The 27077-nt window shown below is 42.8% G+C and overlaps 1 protein-coding gene across 2 annotated transcripts in view; it reads left to right on the top strand.

Moving 5' to 3' along the window:
* Positions 1–3663: 3663 nt before the first annotated feature.
* Positions 3664–27077, top strand: part of LOC122932466 (WSC domain-containing protein 1-like) — a 271635-nt gene continuing 248221 nt past the window's right edge. The window contains exon 1 of one of the 2 annotated variants that reach the window (XM_044286895.1): positions 3664–3952. The gene's annotated coding sequence lies outside the window, so the exon portion shown is untranslated. The remainder of the gene's footprint in view (positions 3953–27077) is intronic. The other variant, XM_044286896.1, reaches the window with a different exon arrangement.

The raw sequence follows: 27077 nt of genomic DNA, 5'->3' as shown, positions 1-27077 counted from the left end.
ACAGACAGCGCAGCAGGTAAGTATGATGCTTTTAATATTGCTGAATAACCACTCGCAACCAGGACTGCAGTAGCATCCTGGTTGCCATGGTTACCTATCCGAGCCCCAGCAATTAAACTGGGACTCCGATCGGAACTCTCCACTGCCACCTATGATCGGGGGGAGGAGTGGGCGGAGGCCGCACACTGGCCACCAATGAGTTAATACAATAGAGGGAGGGAGGGGGGCCGCACTGGCCACCAATGAAATTAAAACTGGGGAGGGAGGGGGGTCTGCCCTGATCTCTTACAGGGGGCTATGATACGCACAATTAAAGGGCTTCTGTCACCCTACTAAATTTTTTTTTTTTTGCTTACTGGTAGCAGCCGCATCCTCCGATCCTAAAGACGCCCCCTCCGCATTGTGATTGACAGGGCCAAGGAACGGAATCGTTCTCTGCTGGCCCTGCCTGTTTGCATTCAAAATCTGGCGCCTGCGCTGCGGCCGTACCTGTCTTCAATCGGCGCAGGCGCACTGAGAGGAGGCCGCTCGCTCGGCCGCTCCATCCACAATGCGCCTGCGCCGGGTGTAGATGTGACGTCATCGGCGCATTGAGGATGGAGCGGCCGACTCTCAGTGCGCCTGCGCCGATTGAAGACAGGTACGGCCGCAGCGCAGGCGCCAGATTTTGAATGCAAACAGGCAGGGCCAGCAGAGAACGATTCCGTTCCTTGGCCCTGTCAATCACAATGCGGAGGGGGCGTCTTTAGGATCGGAGGATGCGGCTGCTACCAGCAAGTAGCCGTCCTACTTGCTGGTAGCAAGGTAATTTGCATATTTTGACAGCATGTTTTTAACAAAATCTACAGGACCAAAATGATTAATTAGATTATGTAGGCATAAATCGCAGTGTAGGGATTATAAGTAAGCAAAAAATAAATAAATAAAGGTTTAGTGGGGTGACAGAAGCCCTTTAACCCCTGAGGTGCGGCACCTGAGGGGTTAATTGTGCGGATCACAGCCCCCTGTAAGAGATCGGGTGCTGCCAGGCAGCAGTCATGTACACAGTTCATAGTATATTCTAACTAGAAGCGTCCCCATCACTATGGGAACGCCTCTGTGTTAGAATATACTGTCGGATCTGAGTTTTCACAAAGTGAAAACTCAGCTCTGAAAAAGCTTTTATGCAGACGGATCTTCGGATCCGTCTGTATTAAAGTAGCCTACGGCCACGGATCACGGACGCGGATGCCAATCTTGTGTGCATCCGTGTTCTTTCACGGACCCATTGACTTGAATGTGTCCGTGAACCGTTGTCCGTCAAAAAAATAGGACAGGTCCTATTTTTTTGACGGACAGGAAACACGGATCACGGCCGCTGATGAACAACGGTGCATTTTCCGAGTTTTAAACGGACCCATTGAAAGTCAATGGGTCTGCAGAAAATCACGGAAAACGGAACAACGGCCACGGATGAACACAACGGTCGTGTGCATGAGGCCTAAGTCTGACCTGGTTACTGACTCCTACAGCTACGCCGGCTAGTGCACTTTACACGCCCCCTGCCTTGCACCCATGCAAACACTCAACATCATGGGCACCCTGACTACCATAAGGCAGGAGACCCAATATCTGAGTGTGCCTCACGAGAAGAAAGGGTGCGCCCTGCATATAGGAAGCAACAGTGTGAGGAAAGCCACTATGATCAGCAGTCAGTGCCACTCCCATCACATAACTTTCAGTTTCACCTGTGCTCTGGATGACATGTCTCCGCAGCAGGGGCAGTGAGACGTGCAGAGAAATGAATCTATAGCACCTCAGCTTTGTGAGCAAGATCTGCTCAGGGATTGTATCCTTTAGGCCTCATGCGCACATGAATGGGTCCCCAATCCGGAGCTGCGGTGCGGAAAGGAGGCACTAATCCCCGCGGCCTAAGGCCTTCTGCACACGCCCGTTGTACAGCCGTTCCGTGCATTGGGCAACGTCGGTGTGGCGGCCGGGACGGATCGAGACCCATTCGACTTGAATGGGTCCATGATCCGTCCTCACCGCAAAAAAATAGAACATGTTTAATTTTTTTGCGGTGCGGAGGCACGGACAGAAACATCACTGAAGTACTCCGTAGTGCTTCCGGGGGGTTCCGTGCCTCCGTTCCGCAAAAAAATAAAACATGTTCTGTTTTTTTGCGGTGAGGACGGATCATGGACCCATTCAAGTTGAATGGGTCTCGATCCGTCCCGGCCGCCACGCGGACGTTACCCGTGCATTGGGTCCCCAATGCACGGAACGGCTGTACAACGGGCGTGTGATATGAGGCCTTAGGCCAAGGATCAGCAACCTTTGGCATTGCAGCTGCTGTGAAACTACAACTCCCAGCATACACACTCACTCAGCTCTTCTTTCACACTTGCTTTGTTGTTTTCCAGTATTAAGCTCCGGCAGACGATCTCAATAACAAGAAAAAAACGCTTCCGTTTAGTCCTCATGCATTCTGAATGGAAGGAGATCCATTTAGGATGCATCAGGACGTCTCCCTTTCCGGCAGCATTCCGTTCTGTGACCGGACACAAAAACGGAAAAAGAACGATCCATCACTGAAAACAATAAAAGTCAATGGTGACGGATCCAGTTATTTTTTTATGAGCATAAAAAAAAACGGATCCGTCACCCATTGACTTTTATTGTTTTCAGTGATGGATTGTTCTTTTTCCGTTTTTGTGTCCGGTGACAAATTTAGTGAAAAATCCTTTTTTTCCCATTTTTATTTCACACAACCGCATCCTAATGGAACGAATGCATCCTGATGTGCAAAATCAAAACGGATCCGTTCGATTCCGTTATCGAGATCCTGTGCTGGATCTCACTACTAGAATTAACAACGCAAGTGTTAAAGTAGCCTAACTTCCATACAAGTGAAAGGATTCTGGGAGTTGTAGTTTCAGAATGGTTGGAGTGCCGGAGGTTGCTGGTCCGTGCTTTAGGTTACCTGCACATAACATCTGCACGAATTACGCGCGGATTTATGTGTGTTTCTGCAGCCTATCTGCAATCTCTAACGGATTTGCCGCAGATCTCAACCTTCCACTGAAAAGGGTGAAATCTGAAGCAAAAAACCCCAAACACGAGGGACTTCTTATTTAATCTGAAATACACGCGGCCGGTCAATTTCGGCACAAAATCTGCAAAGTGTACATGGGATTTGAGTCATCTCTGCGCTGTAAAACCGCACGTATTCTGCACCGTGCGCATGTGGCTATAGGTAGGTTCTCAGTAGCAGTGTGTGAATGACACCTCCCTACAGGCTGGTGCTGCAGGGGTTAATCCTCTGAGCACCTCAGCATCTTGCAGGCAGGATCCCAATAGCATTGTGCTGGTGCTGCAGGGGTTAACCCTGGTACTTTGACCCCAGCCTCCCCCCGCACCGTCTGTCCTTATGACATATGCGGGGTCGTTGACCCTATTTTTTTATTTTTATTTTTTTCAATTTGATTTAGCAATAAAAGAAAAACTTTTTTTTTGCTTTAGTTCCTTTTTATCAGGCGGCGATAACCGGCCTGCGCCCCCCTCAGCAGCTGTAACGGAGCTGCAGCTCTAGAGCATTACCCCCGGGGGAGCACCGAGGAGGAGCGGGGGCCGTGCAGTGCGGGGGGAGCCCGTGTCCTCGCCCCGCGTCTCGCGCGCTGTGGTCAGCAGTAGTCACTAGGACCCCGCAGATGTCTGTGAGGGGATGGCAGCAGCAGGGCAGCACTGAGCATGTGCGGACTGGGGCTTCTCGCCTGCTGCTCAGTTAGTTACTGATATAAACAGCTGGAGGTAGTGGAGCCCACAGAATGCAGGCACCGAGCACCGTGTGACTGCTGAGTAGATGGCACCCGGGGCACGGGCACACCAGGCTGGCACAGGAGCCGAATTTCTCCTCTCCTTCTGCATAGCCTATTGGAGTGTTACTTTTTCCTCCTCCCGTATGTCACAGGTAAGTTTTCTGTGCTTCCATCCCTGTCTCTTCCCCATCAGAGGCTGGCAGCAGTGAAGGGGGCACAGCACCGGGCAAACACCTCATAATGGAGATAGTCTCCCTATACAGAACATAACAGTCTGTAGGGAACGCCCCTCTCTTTAAGGAATTTCTCATATATATGCTATTATCTGTTTATATAATATGTATTAGATGCTGTGATATACGGTAGTATACTAAGGCTCCTCCGTTATCCCACAGCGTCAAAATGTGGCTTAAAATAATCAAAATGTGTGGAAATTGTGTATATGTGTGTGTGTATATATGTGTGTGTGTGTGTATATATATATATATATATATATATATATATATATAAAACCTTTTTACAATATCTCAGTGGAGGTTGGGGGGGGGGGGGAGATACGTCCACGTCGGTCGTTTCATAACTAAAATTGCAAAATGCTTGAAAATTGTTTTAGGCGTAGTTTCATTTCTTTAAGTTTTCCGGCCAACATCATAATAAATAAAAATAAAAAAGTCTCAAACTGGTTTAAAGGGCGCAAGTGAAGTGCAATATTTCGCTCCATGAATAGCGTACTGAGCAGCGACTGAAGTTTGGGGTCTGTTACCCGTCAGCTGGGGGGCTTTACTTGTGTGCCATCAGCTCATGACACATTGCAAGTCTATGGAAACTCAACCCCGTCACCGAGCACGCAGATGGTTCCCGCTCCGGCACAGCTCGCTCCTGGGAGTCACCATTTCCCATCCGTCGAGCTCGTCACCTTCCCAGGTTTTCAATGTGTGAATGTTGATTATGCAAAAGGCTTTATATACGGTCCACGGCTGACGCTGTATAAATAGGACGCAGATGGTAATTGCAGATCATCAGCCCACCAGGAAAATAACTGTCTCGGGGGGGAATTGGTTATTTTTATGCTTCGCAGGGGACAGTTTGTCTTTTTTTTTATTCTTTTGATCACTTGGGTCGTGGGGGTTTCTGTCTCTTTAAGATGCTCGGGCATTACTGTAATACGTGCGAATGCACCGAATGGTAACGCATTCTGAATGGTTATTTAACGCCTTAGGTGCCAGCCCCTTATCGAGCCTCTTCTCTTTTAACCCTTCGTCGCCTTTGTAGCCCCCAAGTGTTCATCCGCTTTAGTCAACGGCCCATAATCAAGACATAATCAGTGTCATCTATCATCCAAAGTCAAGTAGATTTCTGCGCTGAAATGCGTAGGAAACTCCATAACTGATGAAAGTGCTTAAAAAACCCCCCACAAAACCCATTGACTAGCAGAGAGGGCATCCATTAAGTCATTGTTCTAAATCCTATTTAATCCCTCCATTACATGTAGATTTTGATTTAGTATTTCTGGGCAAGACTGTAAATTAACCTTCTTGAAGAGTATATGTAAAAAATGATCCGGCAATGTGAAATATAGCACAAAAAAAAAAAAAATACATATATTACCAATACATAATGAGCTCAAAGTGCCAGTTTGAAATTGCCTTACGGAAAGTTCTAAAATGAGGAATGATAATAATATGCATTAATTTGCTTTTTGCCCTGAGAAAACAGAATATTATGGCGTGACAGTGACAAAGAACTTGACTGGAATTCTGGGAAACAACTTTTTTTCCTGCATAAACTTATGCTTTTGGCATTCGTATAATGATTGTTTTTAACTTTATTATAATATATCATTTTTCTGCCCTTACACTTATTGCAATGTACAAACAATGCAACCCCAGAGTGTGAAATCACATATTCAGCTCTGCTACATATGTCTAGTTACAATAGCTGAAGCAAACACGGTATATGGCAAAGCCAATGTCTATTTCAGTGTATCAGTATCCCGACATATATTTCTTTGGATGACTTCCCCCTTTAAGGCATGGACTCTTACAGTTCACCTAGATGGCACTTTATTGTGCCAGTGTCATGTCGTCTTCTTCTCCACCGGCCAGCTAGTCAAGCTTCCTATGGTGGCTTCAAGTTCCTGGGATCCTCTGGTGAGGAGCCTTCCCAAGCGATCTTTTCATTCTGTACATAGTAGGTCAATTGTTTGGAAGGATCAATCAGACGCTTGGTGTAGCACCCTCAGTCCAATGGTAGATGGCAGTCCACGAGCTATTGAAATAATTTCTACCGCCAGCCGCTTAGGGCAGTCAGTTAACATTACTCTAAGTCACCTGAGTAGAAAGGCATTAGTTACATTGTTTCGAGCAAAGGTTTAGGTTCCAGATCTGATTTCCCTTTGACATTGTTTGTATGGATTCTCAGGGCTAATGAGTGATGGAGAGCGGCCTGAGTTCACACCTCGCCAAGAATTCTTTTCTCAGTATCTGAATCACTCGTTGGCTGTAGAGGACCTCTCACTTTTTTTCTTATTTCAATAACTTATTTTGGTTACTGTCGCTTTAAGAAACTTTGTCGTCCATAGAAATTAAAACCGCCAAGGACGGCGCTTTTCATGGCCGAGTATGTCCAGTGCTAGATATCTAGTTATCCAGCAGGCAGTCTTTCCCACCTCAACATTAAACTTTAGATTATTATCTGATTTCCTTGCTTTATTACCTGGACCAGAGAAGTAGCGCAGCGCAGTGGGATCTACTTTATAAATAAGTGCTACATTCACATCTCAGTGAGCGCAGCGAACAGCCTGCCGGGGGTCACCGGATCTTGCATTGCCGGATTCTACAGATCACCGCCAGATCCCTATTGACTAGGAGGTGATCCGGCCGCTTTCCAGCATAAATGCTTGGTTTCAGCAGGAAAAACACCACTGCATTTAGTGGTTATTGTCTGGCCGACAACCGGCATTAATGCCGAGACAGCCCACGGGATCAGCCATGCTGGAGATATGAATGTAGCCTTATATCCCTCAGATATCTGTCTTAGAAATCAACTGGTGGCTGTGCGCCTGGTTTCTATCTGTTGTAAGCACCAGCAGGTCCCCTTTAAAAGGGTTGCCTAGTTTTAATTTGTGTTATTTATTTTTTATTATATAATTTTTTTATCTTTTTTTTTTTATCTGCTGCCCCCACCCTCGTCACCGTCAGGAACTGTGGTGAAATCTATAAACCCCCCCCCCCAGTCCATACCTCTTGCAGTTCTTTGGCCCCCCAGGCTGTCTTGACTGGACTTCTGGTCCCATAACTGGATTCAGCGGTGATGTGTCCCCAAGTCATGATCCACTTGGGGACACATCCCCTCTGAGGCCACTTATTGGTTGCAGCAGCGCACATGACCCCGTCCATAGGAAGTTGACAGGCGGGTACTGGAAGTCCAGTCAAGAGTCAGCCCATGAGTCAGGAAGCCAGAACCAAGTAGTGGGGATCAGGTGATATGGATTTGTCCCCAGGTGCCAATGCCGGGGGGACAGGGGGACGGACAGATTTTAAAAAATAAATAAATAAACCTGGCCATCCACTTTAAGTGGAACCTGTTACCAACAGGCATGGATTAAGGTCTTTGGTGGGGAAAACGTGGGGGAATAGGGTATGGGGATTAATAGTCTCATAGTACTACCTACCTTTAACTCCTTAGTGACCAGCCTGTTTTGGGTCTTACTGACGAAGCATTTTTTTTTTTCCTTTTTTCATCGTCGTGTTCCAAAATCTATAACTTTTTTGTTTTTCCGTCTAAATAGCTTTATGAGGGCTTCTTTTTTTTTTTGCGGCACAAGTTATAGTTTTTAATGGGGTACACACAACTTTCTGATTAACTTCTATTAACTCTTTCTGGGAGGGAGATGGAAAAACAGCAATACTGCCACTGCGTTTTTATGTTATAAATTTTACGGCGTTAATTTTTCGGTACAAATAACATAATATCTTTATTCTCTGGGTCAGTACCTATAGTACGTATAGTTGTTTTGATGTTTTTTTACAACTTTTTTTTAAAAGAAAAAAAAAATGTTTTTTGCATTGCCGCTTCCCAAGACCCATAACTTTTTTTATTTTTATTTCTATGGAGCTGTGTGAGGGCTCGATTTTGGCGGAAGAATCACTAAAATAAAGTGGCCTAAATGGGAGGAAATGCTCAAAAAACCCTGTAGCATGTTTATAACCGGGGGAGCAATTCCTCCGCATGTGATCCGTTACTAACGGCAATCCCCAGCAAAAATGCATACAATGGAGGATGACGGCAGCGGACCACATGCACCACAATGGCATCCTACACAAGATGGGATATGTGTGGATGAAAATATACAAATACATAAATCACTGCGAAAGGTGCACCACAATGATATGCAACTGACAATACTGGCTAATCCCTCAGGCTGATGTTAAGAACTGAGACTTTAGCCAATGTATTCCTGTCAGGAACACATCGGAGCCCTTTTGCACCACCGTCAAGGTCTCTCAGCGTGGCATGGGTTCTACCACTAGACCTACGGTGTGTGAACACGGTCTGAGAGGTGCTAAGATACAACTCACAGCCAAGCTCCCACATACCTCCATAGTGAGATCACTCAGGCAGTGGGAGAGATGATAAGGCTGTAAGCGCCACCTATAACAGGCCATGTGACACAGGCTACCAGGTGCAACAGAATGCTACCAGCAGTACGCAATGGCACATTCTAAACATACCGTTCATTTTTCGGTACAAATAACATAATATCTTTATTCTCTAGATCAGTACGTATAGCATATTACCTATAGTTCATTTTTATTTTTTCGTTTATTTACAACTTTTTTGCGATAAAACTCCTTTTTTATAAGAAAAAATGTTTTTTGCATTGCCGCTTCCTAATAACCATATCTTTTTTTTTATTTTTCTTTCTATGGAGTTGTGTCTTGATTTTTGCGGGACAACTTGTATTTTTTTTTATTGATTTCATTTTGGAGCTGTTTGATCGCTTGTTAAGATTTTTCGGTGGCAACTAAGAATAAATGAGCAATTCTGTCTCGCAAGGGGACTATAACTGACAGCTTTTTGATTGATTTTAAAATGCAATGCATTATCCCTACAGTGCTTGCATTTTAATGTCAGTGCTATTCTAACATTGACCAGCGGAGAAACACAGCCTGCTGGAAATTACTCAAGGCTGGTCTGGGGCCTGCATCAGACCCCTGCCAGCCTTCACACACATCGCCACCCCTCGTTCGCATTTGCTGGGTGCCGATGGGCGACAGAGGGAGTCCGCTCCCTGTCAGCACTTTACATGCGGCGGGCACCATTGCCCGCCGCATGTAAAGTGTTAAACAGCCTGGATCGGCATTCCTGACGGTCTGGGCTGTTAGAGCTCTCATGTGAGAGCCTGCCCCCGCGGCAGTCCAGCCACAGTCACTTAGTGACCGCCGTAAAAAGGCTTATGGGTGGTCACTAAGGGGTTAAGCTAAGTATTACTGCTGTACAATGCCAAACAACAGTATCATATATTGACCATATAATACTGTCATATAGTGTGCAAAACAGTAAAATATAATTTAAAGGGAACCTGTCATCAACTTTAGGCTGCCCATTCTAACAGCAGAATAAAGTAGAGACAGGTGAGTCGATTTCAGCGGACTGTAATTTATAATTTAAAAGTAAGTGGTTGCTGAGAACCAGACTGGGCCTGGAAAAGAGTCACGGCCACTTGAGAAGAGTCATGGTTATTCATAAATTCCTGCTCTCCTGCCCACCTGCTGATGACTGACAGTCTACCTAGTTTTCTCCCCATTTCTCTAGGAGAGAACTGCCAATCATCAGCAGGTGGGCGAGGAGAGCAGGAGATTATGAATAACCATTACTCTTCTCAGGTAGATTTGACTCTTTTCCAGGCCTGGGCTGCAATGGTTATGATACTGGTTCTCGGCAACCACCTACTTTTAGCTCATGAGGGACACACCGCTGAGATCAGCATTTCTGTCACTAATTTATGCTGCCCTCAGTGAGATCAGCATAAAGTTGATGACAGGTTTCCTTTAATAATAACCTTGCTATGTAATCCTCAAATAATAATGCTTTATGGGGGGCTTTATGAAATCAGGTCCGCCAGTTTTCTGGCATTAAAATGTCGTTAGTGCTGGTACATTTTTAAGCAAAATTCTGTGACTTTTAGCCTCCAGCACAAAAAACAAAGTTGCATCTCCACGCCAAGCAACTCCCCGGTGTACTTTCACTGACACTGGCTTAATAACATCGTACTTGCGCCAAATTCAATATTACTATGTTCCATTTCATAAAATAGATGCACCTACACAAACCAAAGACAGACTTAAAACGGACAAAAATACACTGCAAATGATAAATTCCCCCCAAAGTTCCTAAATAATACTATAGCTGGCGTAATGGCGTAAGTTTTGACCATAGTAGAGGCATACAGTAGAGCAATTGTTGTTATGCAGCCCTGGTCACTGGGTCATATTTAACATACTGCAGAACATTTTCGATATGCCCTAATAACCCAGGACAGGAAGGTGCAATGGCATAAAAATGGTGGTCAGAAAAAAACTTTTTTTATGTATGTCCCTCATAATCGGGAGATGTGGAGTCATGTGACACTCTAGCTATCTAGAGTTAGTAGATACATAGACCCTACTGTATCATGCTTTTAGTTCAGAATTCTTGCCAAAAAGTCACAAAATGGGGCTCTTGAGACTTTTTGGGCTCACTTGTGCAACATTGTTGGGACTTCAACTCCAGTTTAAAAATATTAGTGAGGTTAGCTACCGTATGTTAATGTGTTTGACTTTTATCACTAAGATAAAGTCACACTCTCACTCCAGTAGGAGATTGGAGTAGGAAAACTAGAGTAGCTTTTGTAGACAAATAATAATAATTATTATTATTGCATTGTACTCATTTTGAGCTTAAAATCATTTTTTCAATTGGTCTTTATTTTGAACCTCTGTCTCTGTGTAGCCTTGAGTTTCTCTAGCAGCAGGTCTTGAATTTTCACTTGTTCCATCAAGCAGGTCAGCTGAGGGGCTCCATAGCTCTGCTCTCGGATCTCCTAAACACTCATTTGAGCTCAGTTCTTATCTTAGGCTACTTTTACAATAGCGTTTTTGCTGGATCTGACAGGGCTCGGCAAAAAAATGCTTCCGTTACTGATAATACAACCATCTGCATCCGTTATGAACGGATCCGGTTGTATTATCTTCAACATAGCCAAGACATATTCGTCATGAACTCTATTGAAAGGCAATGGGGGACGGATCTGTTTTTTATTGTGCCAGATTGCGTCAGAGAAAACAGATTTTTCTCCGCATCCCATGACGGAAAGAAAACCGCAGCATGCTGCGGTTTGCTGCCCGGTATGAGAACACAACCAAATGGAACACAATTCATTTTGGAGCTAATGTCCTAATCACACAGAAGGGCAGGTTACTTCACATCACAGAGCTTAAGAGTTGCCCCATCTCTGCTCTACCTGTCAGGGGTTATGATTCTGAATACAGATGAGAAGAACTTTAGCGGATTCTCTGTAGGAATGGAGTTCATGAGGAGACATGAAGTACGGACAGGAGAGACTGTGGTGTGAAGACTGCATATAATAGCTGCTGCTCATTAGCCACACCCTCCCCTCTGTACTTTATGTCTCCTCATGAACTCTATTCTTAGGCCCCTTTCACACGGCCGTTGCGCTCCCGTGGACGTATTGCGGGCCGCATATGGTGGTTCCGCAATACACAGGGTATAGGCCATGTGCATTTCACATCACAGATGCGGACCCATTGACTTGAATTGGTCCGCAATTGCGGAGATGCGGTGCGGAGTGCTTCCGTGGAGTTACGGTCCGTGCTTCCGTTCCGAAAAAAAAAATACAACTTGTTTTATCTTTTTGCGGAACGGACGGATCACGGACCCAATCAAGTTGAATGGGTCTGGATCCGTTCTGGCCGCCGCACGGGGAGCTCAAATTGCGGTCCACAATGCACGGAACGGAACCACAACAGCCGTGTGAAAGAAGCCTTACAGAGATTAAACTGAATATCTTTTCAGCTGTATACTGATAAACAGAGCAGAGAGGAGGATTAGGCAGCTCTTTACACCAGTGTTGTGAAGCAAGTCGTCCTGCTGTGTGATTAGGACAGGTTTTGTGTGTACTAATAGGACGGCGGCCATTTTATTTCTCTTAATGATTGCACCCTAGATAAAACGAGCTATTATAACTAATGAAAGGTATTTGGGTATATGTTTATCATAAATTAATATTTAAATATTTTCATTTTCTTAAGGGCTCATGCCCACGAACGTAAGGGCTCTGTGCCATGCTGTGGACCGCAAATTGCGGTCTGCAATGCATGGGCACCGACTGTGGGGCAGCCGCATGTGAATCGCGGACCCATTCACTTGGTGTTAGGGTCATTTATGCACTTACTAGGTGTCCTGTATTTCAGGTTCTGGTATCTACAGGAACCTTACAGAAATTAGCTTATAAAGAGAGGTATAATTTTCTATCTCTTATCTATCTGTCTCATATCTCTCTATCTCTTTTTGTTTATTTATTTAGGGTTTTTATAGTGCTCACAAAATTGTAATTATTATCATTCTAATTAGTTTTGCCCTTGTCTCTGAAATGCCCAATAGCACGTAATTAAACATGTACCCTACAAGAAACCTAAAAGAAATGTCAAACATCATTTTATCAAAAATTCCCACTGCTTTGGTAGTATTAGTAGTTTTGTAATAAAATTATTATAAAAAAAAAAGAAAGAGACATGAATTAGGGTGTACTGTTCCTTTCAGATCAAGCTCTTGCCGTTGTGGGGTGTAGATCTGTGTTTGCTGCAGTTTGTACCTTTTGTTAACTATCTACTCAGAGTAAATATTCTGTTGTCATGGAGACGGCTTCATTCTCGCTTCTGTCTTTCACTTTAGTGAATGGTACCAAGAGAACTGCATGATTCACTCCTAAGACTTAATGAAGAAAGTCATGGAAGTAAAGCCACATATTCCTCTAGAAATCCTGTATACATGAATGTACTCTTTGATGAATTTTACAAAAAAAAAGTTTAACCTCTTATTAAACATGCTCACTATTATTACTTAGTGTTTCATTCAGTCAATGTGGAGCAATGATCCTCCATTGCCCTAACAGGGTGACTATAAAGCACTACCACTTTAAAAATCACTAGTCTGACTGCATTTGGAATATAATAAAGTTTATAATAAAGTTTACATTACTACAGTACCCAGAAAAATTATGGTTATTTAGAAAAAAGTTGAATACAGACGGGGTCAAATTGGGAACCTAAAGTGGCCCTGGACAAAAAATACCTTAAAGTGGCCCCATATTGAAGGAGGGTCTAAATTGACAGGAGCCGGGGCAACAAAAGTAGGGAGGGGGGGTTAACCAATATACCACATACCACTGTGCTGCACAATATATTACCCCAAAAGCTGTCCCTCTGTGGTGTTCATCAATAGAGGTCATTTTCACTCCTCCTCTCCCAGTTGACTCAACAGGCCCACAGTTAAAAAGACAGTTTTAGGAATCCACTACTCCAGATTAAGGGTCCATTCACACGTCCGCAAATTGCGGATCCGCAAAACACTGGCAATGTACATTCCGCAATTTTCGGACCGCACATCGCCGGCACTATAATAGAAAATGCCTAATCTTGTCTGCAATTGCGGACAAGAATAGGACATGTTCTATTTTTTTTTTCCAGAAGCACGGATGCGGAAGTGCGGATCCGCAAATGCAGATGCGGACATCACATTCCAGCCCCTTTTGAAAATGAATGGGTCTGCACCCATTCCGCAAAATTGTGAAACGGATGCGGACCCATTTGCAAAACACAAGCCAGCAGAATGCTTATGGCTCTCTGAATATACAGTAGCTATTCCAAAACAACAAAAAATAAAATCCAAATTTGGCTCCGTGTTTAAAGGGTTAGAGCATAAAATAAAATACTATAATATGCAAAGGGAATCAGCAGGGAACTGAAATCGTCTACATATAAAGTAAACCTGCAGAGCGGATAGACACATCCTCATCATTAACTAGATCAATCAGACGATGGAATCCGTGTACTTTGTCATCTCTGCTTTTGAATAAGATGTATTTATACATTGTTTGTGCAGATTTGGCTTCTGGCATTTCATCAGCTTTTATTTGGGAACACTTATTGTTCTTCTTTGCTGCTATTTTGTGCTTTCCTCACATAATTGTTCCTCGGTATTTACTATTGTTCTTGTAGATAACTACATTTTGTCAGTGGGCAAACATCGCTAATAAAGTTATGCATTTTTGCCTCTTTGCTGGTGTTCACATTGAAATGGATAAGAACGTACCCTGTGTAATTGAAATACAGTATGGTAGATCTTAAAAAGAACCTGTAGCCTCTCCTGACATGTCAGACACTATCCAGTAGGTGTTGACTGTGCAGGGACCCCCCCCCCCCCCCAATCTGGTCCTTTATTGCAAACTGCTAGCTATACATTCATAACTTCTAGCAGGAATGACACAACATAAGCATAGTAAGAAGAGATGCTCTGGAATTGATATTAGATGGGGAATACACTACAACAGACATGTCAAGACATACATGTTCTCTTTAATGATTTTCAAAAAGTTTGAGGCAAGTAATTACACAGTTCAGGGCAGCAATTGCATACTACAAGGGCTCATGCACATGGCCGCTGCCCGGCAATTTGCAGTCCCCAATGCTTGGGCAACATCCGTGCAAATTCCACAGACTGATCCAGACCCATTCAACTTGAATGGGTTTGTGATCCGTCTGCACCGCAAGTGCTTCTGTGGGGTTCTGTGCCTCCATTCTGCACAGGACCTTTCTGGTCCGCATCCGTGATGCGGGGTGCACACGGCCAGTGCCCGCATATTTCAGACCCGCTGTTTGTAGGCCGCAATACGGGCACGGCCGAGCAACACTGCAACCAGGGATGTTGCTTTAGCTATTGCCCTTAGTTGTCAGCTTAGAGCTCCCTTCAGTAGTTTTAGCTCTTTTCCATCCCCTCTTTTCATAGCAGAGATTTACTTCATCCAGAGAAAAGGATGCATTTACTGCCATAGCTTTGCATCTAAATTCCTGGCTTGTTTATGAACCCACTGGCACCAAGCACCAGGGGCACATGCCCAGCCAAAAAACAGAGTTCAGCGACATGCACTGTGATTCCATTTTCATAAGGGCTCCTTTCTGTGAGACAGTCTTGCATTACGTCAATTATAAAACTGTTTCATTACAGCACATGTAACGGTCATTGAAGGTGAAATAGTGATGGATTTGGCCTGTTAGTTTTTTTTTCACTCATTTCTGATGTTTTTGTGTAGAAGCACGTTGGCTGGTAGAGCTTCCATAAATAGTTAACAGTTTTCAATCCATTGCGGCAAATGAAAAGTTTGTTGCACTGAGACTAGGCCAGAGCCCCTAGGAGCACCAAAGTGCAATTCCTCTGCAAAGTTAGCAAATCCTTCCCCTTGTGATTGACAGGACTAGGTTTCTGAATCCTGCTGACATCTGGCCCTGTAATCTTTTTCCAGAATTCAAGTGCATGTCCTGTACAGCCTCCTGTTCCAGAGTTGTAAGGAAGAGATGTATGTACTGCGCATTCGCCAGGAGGTATTAGATTTAGCATACACTGCAATAGGCACAATACTAGAAGTAACTTATAAGCCCATTTATTTTATTTTTTATAATGGTGGTCTGCCAGAAGATAAAATCCCCTTTAGTGTACAAGGTGAGTCAAAAGTCACAGGACACCCCTTTAATTCATAAAAAAAGGGAAATTAAATATCTGAATACTATAAAATAATACTATATCTTTTCATATCTGTCCGTATCATGGAGCCATCTTGAAAGCCGCCATATTGGATCAAGGACAAAATTTTCTGATGGGAAGGAGGTCATGTAGCATACCAAAGAAGACCACAATTTTCACAGAAATCGATTGCTGCAGTCAGGTTTGTAATATCTCTTGTGGTTCAAAAGTTGTCAACACAAAAAGTTGCAACAACAACCGGGAACATTCCCTGTGACATCTTCACTCTTGTCCCTGGTGCTGAACACAGAATCCATCTTCAGTTACCTGTGAGGAACAACAAAAGTGAAGTAGAGTGCACGCCGCAAATGTGGCCACCCTCCACTTGCCACTATGGGAGTTCTGAAAGTAGCCGAGTGCTGGCTCAGCTATTTCCGGCATTCCCATAGTGGTGAATGGAGAAGTGACTTTGCATGACTGGTGTGTTCTACATTGAACATTATGTAAAGTAGACAAATATGAAGGGAGGGCACACCATGCATATGCGGTTCTTCACTTACAGAACGCCATTGCAGGAGCGGGTCCTAGAGGTGAGACCTGCACCTACCTGACATTGACAGCATATCCTAACGATCGATGTCTAAGAGATATAACCCAATCTAACTCCTCTGCCGTAGTATCACTTGACGCTTCTCCTGAATCCCTGTTGTTTTTCGTGCTGTTTGAATGCACAGATGTGGTTATGACTGGCACATCTTCCAAAGGACAAACCAATTGTAATTGATTTGCCTTTCACAGTGCCCAAACAAATTACACAAATCAAATTAAGACCTTTATGGAGAAACAATTGCTTACAAAATCCACTTTGAGCTGAAATTGAGTTATTTTGCAGAGATTTTACATCCTAAGTCTAGACACGTCTTTGTTTAACCAATTTGTAGCCGGTATGGTGCCTACAAAGGGCCCCAAGCAGACATGGCGACAAATGTAATGCCCATCACTGGAAGTGAGGCGATTCGAGGAGAATAATATCTGAGCTTGTTTCTCAAGAATTCATTGTAGTGATTTAATCCATGTTATCGTGGATCTGTATGGTAAAAGTCATTCTGGCTTCAACTGCTGTGTTCCTATTGCAAAAAAAGATAAAGCTGTTTAGTGGAGAACTTGATGTAGGTTGCCAGTGATTTATGTTGACTGTTATTTAAATTATTCACCACCAAAAAATGTATTTGCTCCGTTACAGCTCCAATAACATGATGTCGGCTTGTTGGAATACATAGCTGTCCAGACTGCATAGTTTGTTATGGTTTATGTTAATCTTCGTGATTTCACTGCAGACAGCATTATAATGTTATACAAAAAAAAAAAAATATTTTGAACCGTGTCAGCCAGGAAAACTCTAGTATTATGCAAGACTTCAGTCAGATCAGATATTCTCTTGACATTGCCGCATTCTTAAAGGAACACTCAAAAGCACAAAAAGCTACGCTATGATGAGTGCAGAACATAGAAGGTCAGTACATGACAAGGAGATTCATAGAACGCTAAAGAAAGTATCTGTGTCAAGCACCACTGCCTTTTCTAAAAGTGGCACAATTTATCAGTTTAAGGCTACATGCACATGACCGTTTTGTGGTCTGCAAATCGCGGATCCGCAAAACACGGATGGCGCCTTTGTGCATTCCACAATTTGCACGGACAGCCTTTAATATAACTGCCTATCCTTGTCCGCAAAGCACGAACAAGAATAGGACATGTTTTATTTTTTATTTTTTTATTTTTTTTGCGGGGCCACGGAACAGAGCAACGGATGCGGACAGCACACTGAGTGCTGTCCTGTCTGCATCTTTTGCAGCTCGGATGTGGACCAAAACAACGACCGTGTAAATGAGTCCTAAGGCTGGGTTCACATCACATTTTTGTCCTATGTTTTAATATATACATAAGAGCAAAAAGGATGCAAAAGTGCGGTACACTACACTTTTCATTCTTTGGAGTCTAGTTAAAGAAACATATACATTAACATATATATAATTTTTTTTTTTTTTTTTTTTTTTACGATGGAACCCTTAGTGATGGAGGCCACTGTTTGGGATCTATCTGAAGCATCCGTTTGTATATGTTGTGTATGACCCGTCTTACTACTCCCTGGAGCCGGGGTTGAAGACACATGTGAGAAGACACTTATCTCCTTCGATGCTCAGTCACCGGATTTGTATACAGGTTTATAACAAAAGTCATGTGCCAGATCTGTTGTGCGATGGATCCAAATGGCTACCCATAATGGGGACTGTTGGGGTTCCATTTGAGGTTTCAGTTGCATTGGTACAATAGCTCTGCATGCTGCCTTAGTCATGAAAGGACAACTTCATTTTTTGGTTAAAGATGTTTTGCTGCATCCTCAAGACTCAAACTCCTATATGAAAATAATCAACCTCCTTGATTTCTTTGTTATAGACTGTTATGTTTTAAAGTTTGGCCATATATGTGTAAGATGACCAAGTGGGTCACATGGCTTAGTTGGGAGTATAGCAAATTTATTGTAGATCACTGTATATCAGGAGAGCAGAGTTTCAAGGAGACATGCACAATAATCTACTGTAAGTCTTAACCTGTTTCGTTATGTAGTACTTTTTATCGTAATACAAGGCACTTTTCGCAAACAGGTTTCATAACATGTCTGTAGAGGTTGTGGTTGTCTGTCACTGGTGTCTCTGCATCCGAAGTCGATTTGCATAAAACTTCATTCTAAAACTGTACAGAGAAATAAATTTATACTGAAAAAAAACTTCCCAAACTCTGGTTCAGTTCCAAGGTACCACTTGAAACCATACCCAAGTTAGAGAATTTTTTTTTTTACAGTACAAATTAATTGATGAAGCAATAACTTCGGCTCATCAGAACCAATACATTCTAATACTGTACGGAGCTCCTGGTCCGTACAGTATTAGAACAAAGTTTTATGCAAATCGACTTCGGATATTTCATCTAAAGTCAGTTCGCTCATCCCTAGTAATTAACTTAGGCCATGCAAGGAATTAACTCGGTTGTGTCTAGCCATAAATTACTCTATCCCCAACACTCTCATCGTCATCTTGGTTCCTCCTTAATGGCTACTTTAAAACAGCCCTTGTCAGTCTCTTTCCATCTGACTCCTGCAATGACTTAACTGTCACATGAACAGCTGCCAGTTCTCTTTTTCCTCCTCTCTTGTGGGTGCTACCTCATGGTGCTCACGTCTTTTCAGGACCTCCCTCCTATCACCATCCCCTGCAGCCCTTCAAGGGGTTGTCTCACTTCAGGAAGTGTTATTTATCATGTAGAGAATGTTACTACAAGGCACTTGCCAATGTATTGTGATTATCCATGTTACTTCCTTTGCTGGCTTCATTAATTTTTTCCATCGCATTATACATTGCCCATTTCCATGGTTACGACCACCCTGCAATCCAGCAGTCATGACGGTGTTTGCACACTATACGAAAAAGCGGTGGCCTTTTTGGTGGCCGGGACGATGGAAGCGCACATAGGCTAGCGCTTTTTCCTATATTGTGCAAGGACGGCCACTGCTGATGGATTGCAGGGTGGTCGTAACCATGGGAACAAGTAGAGTATAATGTGATGGAAAAATGAATGTCCATGTTGCCTCCTTTGCCAGCCTCAATCACAATACATTAGTAAGGGCCTTGTACACTACGTGCAGAATTATTAGGCAAATGAGTATTTTGACCACATCATCCTCTCTATGCATGTTGTCTTACTCCAAGCTGTATAGGCTCGAAAGCCTACTACCAATTAAGCATATTAGGTGATGTGCATCTCTGTAATGAGAAGGGGTGTGGTCTAATGACATCAACACCCTATATCAGGTGTGCATAATTATTAGGCAACTTCCTTTCCTTTGGCAAAATGGGTCAAAAGAAGGACTTGACAGGCTCAGAAAAGTCAAAAATAGTGAGATATCTTGCAGAGGGATGCAGCACTCCTAAAATTGCAAAGCTTCTGAAGCGTGATCATCGAACAATCAAGCGTTTCATTCAAAATAGTCAACAGGGTCGCAAGAAGCGTGTGGAAAAACCAAGGCGCAAAATAACTGCCCATGAACTGAGAAAAGTCAAGCGTGCAGCTGCCAAGATGCCACTTGCTACCAGTTTGGCCATATTTCAGAGCTGCAACATCACTGGAGTGCCCAAAAGCACAAGGTGTGCAATACTCAGAGACATGGCCAAGGTAAGAAAGGCTGAAAGACGACCACCACTGAACAAGACACACAAGCTGAAACGTCAAGACTGGGCCAAGAAATATCTCAAGACTGATTTTTCTAAGGTTTTATGGACTGATGAAATGAGAGTGAGTCTTGATGGGCCAGATGGCTGGATTGGTAAAGGGCAGAGAGCTCCAGTCCGACTCAGACGCCAGCAAGGTGGAGGTGGAGTACTGGTTTGGGCTGGTATCATCAAAGATGAGCTTGTGGGGCCTTTTTGGGTTGAGGATGGAGTCAAGCTCAACTCCCAGTCCTACTGCCAGTTTCTGGAAGACACCTTCTTCAAGCAGTGGTACAGGAAGAAGTCTGCAAGGTAAGAAAAACATGATTTTCATGCAGGACAATGCTCCATCACACGCGTCCAAGTACTCCACAACGTGGCTGGCAAGAAAGGGTATAAAAGAAGAAAATCTAATGACATGGCCTCCTTGTTCACCTGATCTGAACCCCATTGAGAACCTGTGGTCCATCATCAAATGTGAGATTTACAAGGAGGGAAAACAGTACACCTCTCTGAACAGTGTCTGGGAGGCTGTGGTTGCTGCTGCACGCAATGTTGATGGTGAACAGATCAAAACACTGACAGAATCCATGGATGGCAGGCTTTTGAGTGTCCTTGCAAAGAAAGGTGGCTATATTGGTCACTGATTTGTTTTTGTTTTGTTTTTGAATGTCAGAAATGTATATTTGTGAATGTTGAGATGTTATATTGGTTTCACTGGTAAAAATAAATAATTGAAATGGGTATATATTTGTTTTTTGTTAAGTTGCCTAATAATTATGTACAGTAATAGTCACCTGCACACACATATATCCCCCTAAAATAGCTAAAACTAAAAACAAACTAAAAACTACTTCCAAAAATATTCAGCTTTGATATTAATGAGTTTTTTGGGTTCATTGAGAACATGGTTGTTGTTCAATAATAAAATTAATCCTCAAAAATACAACTTGCCTAATAATTCTGCGCTCCCTGTATTAACTTTCTCTACATCATGGATGTCAAACTCATGGCCCTCCAGATGTTGCAAAACTACAACTCCCATCATTCCCTGATAGCTGTAGTATGCCCAGGCATGATGGGAGTTGTAGTTTTGTAACGAGTTTGACATCCCTGCTCTACATGATAAATGCCAGTTTAACCACAACAGCCAGCCCCAATCCCCACTATATTAACACACACGGTAAAACAACGCAATTTCCAGAATACATGACCTAGGTCTTTCTACTCTCTTACATGAAGAATATACACTCACCTAAAGAATTATTAGGAACACTATACTAATACGGTGTTGGATCCCCTTTTGCCTTCAGAACTGCCTTAATTCTATGTGGCATTGATTTAACAAGGTGCTTATAGCATTCTTTAGAAATGTTGGCCCATATTGATAGGATAGCATCTTGCAGTTGATGGAGATTTGAGGGATGCACATCCAGGGCACAAAGCTCCAGTTCCACCACATCCCAAAGATGCCCTATTGGGTTGAGATCTGGTGACTGTGGTGGCCATTTTAGTACAGTGAACTCATTGTCATGTTCAAGAAACCAATTTGAAATGATTCGAGCTTTGTGACATGGTGCATTATCCTGCTGGAAGTAGCCATCAGAGGATGGGTACATGGTGGTCATGAAGGGATGGACATGGTCAGAAACAATGCTCAGGTAGCCCGTGGCATTTAAACGATGGCCAATTGGCGCTAAGGGGCCTAAAGTGTGCCCAGAAAACATCCCCCACACCATTACACCACCACCACCAGCCTGCACAGTGGTAACAAGGCATGATGGATACATGTTCTCATTCTGTTTACGCCAAATCCGGACTCTACCATTTGAATGTCTCAACAGAAATCGAGACTCATCAGACCAGGCAACATTTTTCCAGTCTTCAACAGTCCACGTTTGGTGAGCTCGTGCAAATTGTAGCCTCTTTTTCCTATTTGTAGTGGAGATGAGTGGTACCTGGTAGGGTCTTCTGCTGTTGTAGCCCACCTTTCTTTCCCCTTCTGACATTCAGTTTGGAGTTCAGGAGATTGTCTTGACCAGGACCACAACCCTACATGCATTGAAGCAACTGCCATGTGATTGGTTGACTAGATAATTGCATTAATGAGAAATAGAACAGATGTTCCTAATAATTCTTTAGGTGAGTGTATGTGCAGTCATCTCAGTCTTCAAATGATGGCCCTTGCTTACAGTTGGACCAGGAGCTGCTGAAACATGGGTATATTCCATTGCTAAGTCAGATCAACATAAGACTGCACAAAAACTAAAGAGGCAACACACTTATGTGTAAACTTTATTAAAAACATTTTTTTTTTTTTAAAAGACGGCCTTTGGTTGAAACAGTAACAGAACTTAGCAACATGGGGGACGATTTATCAAACTGGTGTAAAGTAGAACTGGCTTAGTTGCCGATAGCAACCAATCAGATTTTACCTTTCAAAGGAGCTGTGGAAAAGAAAAGGTGGAATCTGATTGGTTGCTATGGGGAACTAAGCCAGTTCCACTTCACACCAGTTTGATAAAACGCCCCCACAGTTTGTAGGGCTAAACAAAGACATATGTCTACACAGTTCAAGCTCCAAATTTGCAGTATAATACTGATTACCCTATGGAAGGGAAACCGCCCCCCCCCCCCCCCCCCCGTAATAATGGTCGTAATAAAAATACTGTCAAAGTTCATAAAAGTTCATAAATACAATGTAAGGTATCAAAGGATAATGAATAAAAGTTAAAATAAATAGATAAATATTATATAGCAAATTGTCTACTCTGGGTGATATATCCAGCGAAAATGCTACTAAATCAGCTGTGATGTTAACTCCCACAACACCTCTAAAGGGTTTATCCCATGAGTAATGTAAAAGAATTAAAGTCAGACATCATATTGTACATTTCAGTCTCCTTATTGCGAACTATGAACCAGCCCTGTGTTCAGAGCTCTTCACTGGTACAATTGCTCTTCTGGATTTATCTCAAGCTTGCAACTCAGGGGGCATATCCTTTCGGAGGGGGGGGGGGGGGGTTCTTTCTGCTGCAGCAGGTGGCAGTTGAAGGATGGAACTGAGCATGTGCTGACTGAGCTGGACAAAGAATTTAGAAAAAGGGGCAAACAGCAGGTGGAGCTATACAGATAGATTTACGTGAATAACTCAGTAGGTTATTTTTAATTACGAAAGTATGCAGATCCCGGTACTGGTCTGAAAAATGTAGAATATTTTTCATGGGGAAACCCCTTTAACTTTACATTGGACATTAGTTTCCAATTCATGGTGTTGCCACACTGGGTAGAGCTTTCAAACTTCTCGAGAAATTGAGCCATTTTATTCTGAAAAAAAAACAGTGTCTCATAGGGTAACAACATTTATATAAAGCATTTCAAGCACTGCACTCATTTTATAAATGTAGCACAAAGACAAGTGCATAACACGGTACTCTATGGTTACCAATCGGTATGTGCTCTGTACTCAATGCATCTCATCATCAGAATTTCATTCATTCTGTAGATTAAACACCAGGTAATCAAGATTATAAACTGAAGATGATAAGTGAAATTCTTCCTATCCAGTGAGTAATTTGCATAGACTGAAGTATGGTATCATTTCCCCATCTTCTAGCACAATAATAATTCTCATTATGTTATGCCCATCCACATTGCTTTCTTGGTGAATTGCAGAAGAAGGTTACCAATGTGCTTATCTAAGGATTATCCATATGTGCCTTTTCTAATAAAACCTTTTGCATCATCTACTCAGATTGTATCTGCTTCTCCTAGAGGGAAAGTAGAATGAAATAGGTTTACAGATAATGGGCATTTCAAGTGTGATCACAACAGTCTGCCAGGCCATTTTTAATAGAATTCGTCGCTTCCCATAGTTAATAAAATAATTGGACTACACATACCAGCAACAATCCCTACATGGTCCAATGCCTCGCACAATAAACTCGAAACTGATTGTGATTAGTGGACTGTATAGAATTTACTAAGGAAAAGAGGCGGGAAACGCGTTAAATAAAAGATGAGACACACACAAAATACCATTATTTGAGCTGAGTTTTATGGTGTCCTAATGGGACAGAAACACAAAGGAAGATGCATTCCTCCTTCCCATCCCCTGTGCGGGGAAAACAAAGGAGAGCAACGATCCAGGCTTATTGAGAAGGAATGTTAGTATGATTTCTAGAAGCTGAGAGGTGTGTTTTTTTAAACTGTTGCCTTTACACAGATCATTTTATATTGATGGATGTCTTATATTTTTTACACCTCTTTCTATGCTGTAGAATTAAACACTCTGATTATCTTCACTGGGCATTGAATCCTTTGAGTCTTTGCACATACAGTATATATGATCACACATATATTAGTAACATACTTTCTAAGCTTGAAAAAGACATACATCCATCCTGTTTATTTTTTTTTAAATTTATGTTACTCACTTAAAAATCTGTAGTTTCTGCCTGTGAGTGATTACGTTATCCCATTGTATTGATTAATTGTTAGAGATGGCCTTGCGGTTCACCCGGTGGTCGTTTCGCGGCGAACTTTGCTTGTTTGCGAATTGCCGAACATATGGAGATGTCTGCCGATGCCATATTCTTTTACATTGTGAAGAACTTTGACCCATGACACATCCATTTCAGGTGAGACAGGACAGCCAATTAAGACGTTTCAGCCCATGGACAAATCCCCTACCTTATAAATACACCGGGTCTGGCTGCCATTTTTACATTCAGTCTTTTGCCAGTGTAGGGAGAGATTGCTGTATGGAGCAGGGACAGACTGTTAGGGACACCAAACGCTAGCTAATAGGGCCACAAAAGTCCTTTTAAGGACTGGTATAGGTGTGCTATCGATTGGTGTGACTTACTGAGGGGTGTAATTTATTTATAATATACTTTCTAACATAGAAAGTATATTATAGTGCATTTGTATTGTGCAGCAGTTGTGTGCGGTTCTGTTGCGTTACTGCAGCTACACAGAGTGACAAACGACATTGGAACAAATAATTTCTACTAATGTGATATACCAGTTGCTCCCCAAAAAAACAGGTCGAAGCGGGGTGTTATATACCAATTATATACTTCATATATAGTGCATTTGGGTAGTGCAGCATTTGTTTGAAGCTTAGCTGCATTACCTCGGCTACAGATAGTGACAAATGCTATTGGAACAAATAATTTCTACTGGTGTGATATACCAGTTGCCCCCGAAAAAAAGTGGGCTACAGTAAAATTTGTTATTCGGTGACCGCATAATGTACCTCGAGCCACATAATCACAATTTATTTTATGTCAGATGAATGTCTAATTTTTAAGGCTCCAACAGGGCACATTTCAGAGAATTTCCCTTTAAGACACATACAAATGTCCCCTGATTAAGATACATATTTTTTTGTTGGAATTTTTGTCATTGATCCCCCTCTAGTATGTCACTGTCCATGTCGTGGGACTATTTGTACACTTCTTCTAAGTATTTGGTGGCTGCAAATATGAGCTGAATGTTTTTCAGGTTCGCCTGCCATTAAAGTGAATGGGGCCCGCCGCGAACTTGCGGTTCGCATACATTTGATTGCGTTTGTGAACCGTCCCGGGCCTATGTTTGTCCATCACTATTATTTGTATCACCTGTGTGTGTTTTCTGCCTGTAACTGCATGTGATTGGTTTATGTAAAAACTGTCTCCGTCTTCCACAAGGTCCCGTGGGGAGTGTCCCTCACTGGAAGACCTGCATAAAAGGCTGGCATGTAGCCTCATTAAATGTCCTGTTCTACCTTTCATAAAGTCTGGGCTCATGTTTGGGGGATTGGAGAACTATACTCTGGGGATTGCTATAATCATTATACTCTCCAAAATATAATCCCTAGCTTCTGAAAGAAGAGAGGTGCACCCAGTGGAACCTAGAAGCCTTGTCGTAAGTCCAGGGTGGGTAGAAGACTGTGAGATCCCAACCAAGCTGCGGCAGTTTGTGGGGCCGGCAGTGCTTACGGTGTCAAGTGGAGTGCTTGGAGTCCTCAGGAAGCACTAGGAGCATCCATCAACGTAGGTACCCAGTTGGGGTGCCTGGAGATCCGTTCCAATCATCACTTGCTGTCCCCAGTGGAGCTCATAATATAAGGTCCCTATGAGTATGTCTTCAGAATGTAGGAGGAAATCCATGCACACACAGGGAGAACATACAAACTCTGTGGAGATGTTGTCCTTGGTTGGATTTGAACCTAGGATCCCAGTGCTGCAATAAATGTTAACCACTGAAAGCACCCTTGTTATCCTTCAAGGTTTATCTAGAGGAATGCAAAAAAGCTTTATAAGACACGAGGCAATTTTCCTCATCTTAGGGGAATAAATATTTTCCTGACACCAAACCTAACAATCAGAATAACTGCTTAAATTAACATCCTATCTCTAACTAAAACTATAACATATAATAATATTACACTTCAGAAATACATCCAGGACCCTCTTGAACTCTTTTAGTGAATTCACTATCGCCACCTTCTCAGGCAGAGAGTTCCATAGTCTCAGTGCTCTTACCGTAAAGAATCATCTTCTATTTTTGTCTACTAACCTTCTTTCCTCCAGACACAGAGGATGTCCCCTCGTCACGGTCTCAGTCCTGGGGATGAATAGATGAAAAGATTTATACATAGTTATTAGATCTCCCCTCAGTTGTCTTTTTTCTAAAGTAAATAACCCTAATTTTAATAATCTTTCATGGTACTGTAGTCCACCCACTCCAGTTATTACTTTTGTTGCCTCCTCTGAAGCCTCTCCAGCTCTGCTATGTCTGCCTTGTTCACAGGAGCCCAGATGTGTACACAGTACTCCATGTGTGGTCTGACTAGTGATTTGTAAAGTGGTAGAACTATGGTGGAGATTCATCAAACTGGTGTGAAATAGAACTGGCTTAGTTGCCCATGGCAACCAATCAGATTCCAACTTTCATTTTCCAAAGGAGCTGTAAAAAATGAAAGGTGGAATCTGATTGGTTGCTATGGGCAACTAAGCCAGTTCTACTTTACACCAGTTTGATAAATCTCCCCCTATGTTATCATTGTAGGGATTTACAGTCCTGATCAAAAGTTTAAGACCACTTGAAAAACAGTTTATTCGTTGTTTTCATTAAATTGAATGCTCAAAAAATGTTTGGTCTCACTCCCATTTCTTCTTGTTGCATGTTGAAGCTCTACTTGGAACCTTGTTAAGATCCAGCCATG

This window comes from Bufo gargarizans, chromosome 3 (assembly GCF_014858855.1).
Source record: "Bufo gargarizans isolate SCDJY-AF-19 chromosome 3, ASM1485885v1, whole genome shotgun sequence".
NCBI lineage: Eukaryota > Metazoa > Chordata > Amphibia > Anura > Bufonidae > Bufo > Bufo gargarizans.
This window is presented reverse-complemented; position numbering and strand designations above follow the sequence as displayed.